The sequence below is a fragment of the Ciconia boyciana genome, chromosome 2 (assembly GCF_034638445.1).
Source record: "Ciconia boyciana chromosome 2, ASM3463844v1, whole genome shotgun sequence".
NCBI classification, from domain to species: Eukaryota; Metazoa; Chordata; class Aves; order Ciconiiformes; family Ciconiidae; genus Ciconia; species Ciconia boyciana.
This window is the reverse complement of record NC_132935.1, coordinates 46,337,312-46,345,126: the sequence shown is the minus strand read 5'-3', so window position 1 is coordinate 46,345,126 and position 7,815 is coordinate 46,337,312. Positions and strand designations below refer to the sequence as shown.

Below are 7,815 nucleotides of genomic sequence, written 5' to 3'. Positions count from 1 at the left end.
ATGAATATGGCCAGCAAGTGGCAACTTCATAACCAGTCCTTTCCTTCAGGTACCTTCACCAGACTACACCTTCAAGTATACATCTGCTCCCCGTGAATGCCAGGGGAACATCAGTAACCGTTGGTGCAGCTGAAGGACATCAGAGTTAGAAACATTAGGAGTAGAGTGGGTCTCTCTGGGGTTTACTGGGAAAAGTGTGAGGCAGCAAGGCTGTGTTTTAATTGTGACAATGATTAAAAAACACAATAAAATAGTTTCACTTTGGGACTAGAGGCGTGTCATGTTTGCTTTTGGTGAGATTCATTTTGGTGGTATCTTGTAGCATCAACTTTCCATTTCAGGTCTTAGCTCACTGGGCATTTATAATCCAAATAGATTCAGGGCAAATATCTGTTGACAGGGAAGAAAAACAAAGGAAGCAAACAAAAATAGAGAAGAAAAGCCATAGCAAAGCCAGGTGCCCTCGTGGAGAAGTCCTCTGACAAGATGAATCATGATCTGGGAGAATTAATAACTGTAGACAGCATTGGATTGGTAAGTTTTTCCTTTTCTTAAACACGGAACGTCTGTGTGTCCTTGCCATGAATACATAACAAATAGGATCAGGAAATGAATTAATAGATCACTTGCTTCTATTTACTCACATAAAGGAGTCCAAAAAGAATAGCTATTTTTCACATAGCTTTAGTGCCAGACCTAGTTCTTGCTTTGGCCAAATTATCCATCATGTATGACATGCATAGGAAACCTGAAAGTTAAATTATTTTTGTTATAATGAAAAGATAAATAGAATACAAAAATGCAATTTATGATTGTAAATTTCATCTCAGTTTTAATTCTGAGCAATGCAAGCTCAGGTGGAGGATCTCCATCCAGCATTGGCATCCTGCTTCTGTTAGACTAATCGATGTGGCTAAAAAGCTGTCTCTGTAATGAGGCTTTAGATAGCCCACTGAACTGGCTGGCTAGGTGCTCATATGAATCCAATTAAAACTATAATCAGGTTTGAAATGCCAATGGCCAACTCTTATTCAAGTCACTTGGATTGTAGACAGAAGTGTTACTTTCCTGGAAGCATTTGCAATGAAGCAAATCTTCAGTGTACACACACACAGAAAAAAAAAAAAAAAAAAAAAAAAAGAAAGAAAGAAGAATAAAAGGGGAGAGACTGTGTAAAAAGGGCAGCTGTTGTTGGCAATGGAAAAGCCTCTTAGGCTCCACCTGCCTTGCTCGTGCCAGTATCTTTAAGTACCACCTCCCCTGACATGCTGAATACACATTACTGTCAAACCTGAGTATTAGGTGGATAGATATGCAAGCCCACACTAGCAGCCAGCACATTTAGGGGAAGTGTCAACAATTTTCTGCAAACATTGTACGTGGTATCTTGCTGGGAGTTTGCTCAGGAGCACATGCACAGTGTGAAGTAATGTGCTCTTATTTTACAAGCTACAAGTTGAGCGCCAATCAACTGCACTGCCCGGCAATGGAAAAAGTGATATAGATGGGGGATCTCTGACAGCTAAGGGTCAGACTGCCGAGTCTGATGCCAAACAATAATAAATGTACATGTTGAGAAATCTCCCTGGATAACCGAGGTTACACTCTGACCTAAATGACAGAAAAGTAAGAGAATAAATTCTTCTGCAGACTAATCTCTAAATCCCCAGACCTCATTGCACTATAATAAACCTGACTTGATAATACCAACATTGCTCGAGGTCGTGTTACCTATTGAACGCGAGGCTGCAGTTGCACAAACACTTCAAGCGAGCAGAGGACAGCCCTGCTGCTGGAAGAAGCAATCCTGCAACCCCTTGGCAGCACCCTAGAGCAGGGTCCAAGGCATGGCACCCCCGTTTTGAGGGAGCCCTGCAACCAGTAGCCAGGACCATTAAATACGGCTCAGTCCTGCTTTGTTCCTTGGGCTGTGAGCTGCAGGCCTGGGAGCGTGGAGGTTATGTATCAGGAGGTGCATTTGACTTGAAACTTTGCTGGTGAGGGCTTGTGAGCGGGACAGAGCACAAAGCCTGGTGTTGTGAAGCGAGATGGGAGTTAACCTCGATTCACGACCCAGCGGGAGAGGTAGGGTGGGGTGAAATTTTGATGGGCTTTGAAGATAAGGCCAAGAAATTTGTGCTGGATACGGTGAAAAAGGGGAAGGGCTTACACCAAAGGTAGCACATAGCCACAAGTAGGAAAGAAGAGGTTAGCAGCAGTGTTTTGAATGATCTCGAGGGGGACCCTTTTATTGCTGTTGGTAGCAGAGCAGAGCAGATTACAAAAAATCTGATGTAAGCTGTCCAAGGCTTGGACAAGAGCTCTGCCCTTAGAGTTGGGCCTGGAAATCCTTGTCAGTTATGCTTAGCAGGCATTGTAAACATGCAAGGATAGACTTGTTTCTTAGCCTGGGGAGCTTAAACAGATACACAAAAACCCTAACAGCTTTTAAGTGTGCCTCTCCTGTTTGTACTAATCACTGCAGCCCACTCTCACAGTTTCAAACCTAATAAAATGAGGAAATGAAAATGAGAACTAGCTCTGGTCTATGGCTATCTTATCTCCTTGTCGACTACAAGGGTAATCTGGCATTTTAAAACAATAGCTACTTGCTTACAAAGCCCTTTTTAATTAATGGAACTGGAGAATCTCTGCCAGAGCGCAGATGTTAACCCCTTCGAAGTAATGTGAGGAAATTCGGCTGCTCATGATGATGCACAGCTCTCCCAGTTGGACAGAACCATGCACGCTAAATACCAGGGCTCAGTTAAACCCAAAGTATGGAAATAAATCCACATCTGTTTCAAACTGCTCTCTGACCACTTTGCTTCTTTGTTGTTCTCTGAGGCAGAAAATCATCCATAGAACAGAGGCAATTTTTTCATTTAATAACAGTGGTACTACTAATAATACTTCCCTTCTATTATATAAAATAGCTGTCACAAGGGAAATCAAGATGATATTGTTTTTCCATTTGGAAGCAATGGATTTTAGTTCCATTAAAAGAACTGAGACAATCACAGTCTTCTCCCTACAGATATTCCAATGAAAATGAGGCAGGATAAATTATGTTGCAGCCTTAATGCATTGTTTTGATGAAGCCACAGAAATGCCACTAGCAACCTATGTAAAAACTTACATACACATTTTTGCATAAAATTTTCTCAGAAATAAGAGTTATCCAACATTTGTAGCAGTATCAGGGAATGTAATAAGTTGACAGTGTCTACGATGTTATAGAGAAATATATTTCTATTGAGTCAACTTATATTTTGTGTTAAAACCTCCATTAAATTTTGTACTAACTGCTACCAAACCATGCCAACTAGCACCAAGGGTTATGTAAGCTAAGGTGGGAAAATGGATTCTTTGTGCTGGGGTAATTGGAATGGAGAGTTCTTATTGAGAAACCCTGTAATAAACAGGCCTGAATAGAGGCAATGCAGTTGAGATGTACAGCAAGAAAATTCTCAGTAAAGTCAGACTTTAAGGAAAAGTTTGAATAATAAGCCAAACTTTGCTAGCCCTGTGGGAGATGGGATGAGGAGGACAAAAGTGTCTACACATTATACAGTGTAATGCCTAATTTGTACAGGCCTGGCCCCTAGAGTGAAACCTGGACCCCTAAGTTAGTTGCTGAGGCTTCAGAAGGGAGATCAAAATTCCCAGTGATGGACAGGGTGCAGCTCTTTCACGGTGTCCCAATAGGGAATACTGAAACCACGATCTCTCTGCCCGGAGATTAAACGGCCAAGTCAATGCATCTCCATCACCTTGAACCCATCAGCTTCTTGGATGATTCATTTTCCCATTGCAGAGGGGTTTTCTACATGAATACTTATACAAGGTACCCTTTCCAAAGAACTGTGCAGGGCTTACCCTTGTCTATTTCAAATGTGGTTCTCAGTGTTGGTCCCCTCTTCTGCATTTGTGCATGTTTTACATTAAATAGTCATTTCATAAGAAAAAATAAAAAGGAATAACTCTAAGAGCAGAGACTGTGAGCCAGGAAGGATTTCTAGATACCATCAAGGTGCCTTAATTAATAGATTTATAGGCTTATTTTTCAGGTTGCTTCTTTGTCTTGTTGTCTTTTGTGGCTTTATATAGGGTCATCTTCAACAAGGGAAAGGAAGACACCACTTGGCAGAGCTTGAGTTAATAAGACCTCATCTTGTGAAGTCCGCGTAAGGGAGCTCCCCTGACCTGGGTGGATTCAAATCTGCTCAGGATCACTGCTAGGGTGAGTGCTCGGATGACTAACCTAGTATCTAAAGAATGAGTGCAGTCAGTTCCCACGTCACGGTGCATGCCTAATGCCCCTCTGAGTCTCTCAGGCTCTCAGGATGTTGTGGTGGCTGTTATTCCCAGAGGTGCGGGGGACCTCAGCATGCCCCAGGCCCCAGTGCTGCCCCTACCAGAGCCAAGGGGCAGCCAAGCAGCTCCAGGTGCTGGCCCTGCCATAGAGCTGTGCACGGTGTCCACCCTAGCCCCGGCTGTGCTGGCTGCGGCAGGGCTAGACGCCCGGCTCCTCCAGCCTGATGGCAGGCTCGTGCCTCAGGTGCCCGGGGTGGGGAGCAGGAGGTGCCTAAATAATCCTGGTATCCTGGGTTGGGTGGCTGCTAAGTGAGGATCCCAGGGTCAGACTGAGGTGTCACATCTTGTTGTAGGTGTTCAAGCCGGGTTTCCTTCTTTCCCTTCATGCTGCCTTCCCACCTGCCTACCTCCTTCCCTCCCTTTGTCTCCCTTCCTTCCTTCCTTCTTCTCCCTGTCTCTCTCTTTTTCTTTCTTTCTCCCCTTATTTTCTTCTCTCTTGCTTGCTTGCTTTTTCGCTCGCTTGCTCCTAGCCCCTTTTGCCTGGATAAAGGATACGAAATGAATTTCCAAAGGAAAACAGATACTTGGTGGGCAGGTCAGTGTCGTCCGTGACGGGACAAAAGAAACAGTCTGGGTGAACAGGTACTGATTAGATCCCATGTTTTCCAGATTTAGCCAATGGTAGCACGTTAGGGTGGATCAACCTTTCTGGAGATGGCCACAGTTTTGAGAGGATCCTCTTTCCTCCATCTCCTTCTCCCCCACTGCATCAGGTCCATAGGGAGGTGATGGCTGGGGTGCAATGAGAGGCAGCTGCAGACTCACAGCTCTGCCCCCTTTCCCTCTCTGGGGGAGGCAGAGCTTCTCCTCTGGAGGAAAAGTGGCAGCTCAGATGGAAGGGACCAAAAGGCTCGGGGACCTCAGGGAGCCGCTTGAACCACCTGCTGGCAAACACCCTTGCTCACCTCAGAAATAAAATACATTCAATTGCTTTGCTGTCTTTTAAGTCCAGGCGTGTTGTTTTGAACAATAAAATGTAAGAAAACTACTTGTGCTGTTCTTTTTTAACAGTTTAGCTGCCTCAGCAGAAATATTATTTACAGGTGACTATGCAACCCAAGGCCCCATGGAGGAACTGCAGCATTGCACATGCGTAACTGAAGACAGACTTACGGCCCACTAAAAAGGAATACAAAATTAAAATATATTCTCTTCTCCCCTCATGCCAACCCATTGTTACAGCAGAGCGACAGTAACAGTCAGGAGGGGCACTCTTGAATCACTGAATGCTGGTGTATGACTACACTGTATGGTATTTCTTTTGTTGGGCATGCTATGTTTGAGTGCCATATTTTCCTCTTCAAATGCTTTTATGATTTTTTTTTCTCTTTTTTTTTTGTTTTGGTTATTTTCCTCTGGGCTTTTTTATCCTACCGCCTCCCCCCCCCCCAAAAAAAAAGAAAGAAAAACCCAAACCCAAGCAAGCTGCAAACACTGCAAACACTAAATGTAAAATTTCATTACACAGGGTCACAAGCAGAGCTCTTTGTTTTGCTTATCTTTATATTCATTCCGCATATGTATTGTCCTAAGTTTTTATTTCCTTCACACAAACCCATATGCTCAAAGAAACAAACTGTTCAATGTATTGTGTCCTAGTGAGAGCTGTCTAATTTTGGGTTTGCCATTTTGCCGATTTAGTGCCCTTAGGAAGTATGATACATATCCATTAATGCATCATCTGTAAAAACTTGTGGATGTACATCCTAGCCTTTCATTAACGTTAATGGTGCCCAACCCCTGAATGTACACTATGTCTCAGCACTCCACAAGTTAACTGAGTTCACGCTATAAAAATCTTTTCTCATTTCTGTAGCACAGGCTAGCTTTCTTGGTGGGCAGAGGTGGAGCATGGAAGTGCAGATCTGCAATCTCACCGTGCACCTGAGAAGTTATTTCCAGCTCTTAAGCTGAAGAGTTTACTGCGGATGAAGGCATCTGCTGTTCTGTGAAGAAAAATGCAATATTGTTCGCTCCCTTTCCAAGCATGTCTTTGCAATCTTGTTAATTTAGCTGGTAGCAAGCATATTAGGTATGTTATTTTATTTACAGTGTTACAGTAATGAGATTAATGTTTAGCATCTTCTGCAGGGTGCTGCTTGTGCGAGGGCAGGCTTACATTCCCAACTGAAATAGTATATTTAAATTACATGTGGAGATTGCACTATGAAATACCTGGAGCTGATGAAACCTTGAGAAGTTTTGAGTCGCATGATACATTTAGACAGGTGAAATTTGTAGCTATCTTGGGCTTTTTTTTTCATTTCTTAAAAAAACCCCAACCAACCAAAATGTTTGTTATCAGGCTTATAGAATCTCCCTTGGGATTCAGCCAAAAATCAACTATAGTGGCAGTTCAGTGCAGACATAACCAGCTGCAGTATCCCCTATTATAGTGGGGAAGAATCTGATGTGACTGTGCCACTGAGAGCTTTTTTGGCACAGTGCTTGATTGCATAATTCAGAACTTCAGCACAGGGTGTCTTTAATAAAATATTGATTCTACAGGGGCAAGATAACTTCCTCGACTTGGTTAACATTGGCCTGATGAGAAATTGGAATACATTTTTCCTAATCCTCCTTCATCTCTGCAGAAATCACTTTTTGATTGAGGTCAAACTTTTGCTTTGGCAAGTCACACAGGCTCTCATTAGGCTCTGATTGCATGCACATGATTGTCCAAAATGCACAGTAGGCGAAGGGTCAAGGATACAAAGGCTGCTGTTGTTTTTTCTTCTTTTCCCCAATGCACCCAGCATGTGGAAAATATTTATCAATCTTCAGTCTGTGTCCCTGAAGCTTCACTCTTGATGCGCCTTTTTTATTGTCCCCCAAGGAATCCTGTTAAACTTGGATCCACACATCCATGAAGTGATGTGTGACTACTATTATTTTTAAAATGAAATGGGTGGCAGGATGACAATGGCTCAGAAAAGTTAAGTCTCTTCGTACTCCAATATGTTTATGTTATGGGGTAACCACAGCACATGTGAATATCTGAAATACATTTAATTGCTGCAAATAGGGATGCTCTTTAGACACAGGCTCTTGTTACTGAGGAGCAAAGGTGTTGACAGTCCCAGTAGGTATTTTGGGACTGAACCCTCTGCAGCTGAGGGTAAGGAAAGAAAATAAGACTCTGTGTTAGTATGCGGGTCCGTGGCATCCACTTTGTTACACAAACATCAATGGTTGTGACTTACTAAATATGTGACGAAGTCATAGATGAAACTGTAAAAGCCAGCTAGGTGTGTTTGGCTTGGCTTGGCCTGGTCCCATGAGCTACTGGGAGGAGAAGGAGCTTCCATATGGGAACAAGTGATGGAGATATTTCTCTCTCTGAGAAATTTTGTACTCTGCAGCTACAGACGCATGCTATACAAGGTGTTCACATCAAATACCTTAAGAAATACAATTCTCACCTTTCTGTAACTAGGT

General features: G+C 43.0%; 1 long non-coding RNA gene across 1 annotated transcript; it reads left to right on the top strand.

The window, feature by feature from the left end:
- The first annotated feature begins 399 nt into the window (after nucleotides 1-399).
- LOC140647664 (uncharacterized) lies at nucleotides 400-5,216 on the top strand. Its single transcript, XR_012040903.1, has 3 exons — nucleotides 400-534; nucleotides 4,111-4,243; nucleotides 5,091-5,216. It is a non-coding gene; the product is annotated as an uncharacterized lncRNA (long non-coding RNA).
- Nucleotides 5,217-7,815: the final 2,599 nt, after the last annotated feature.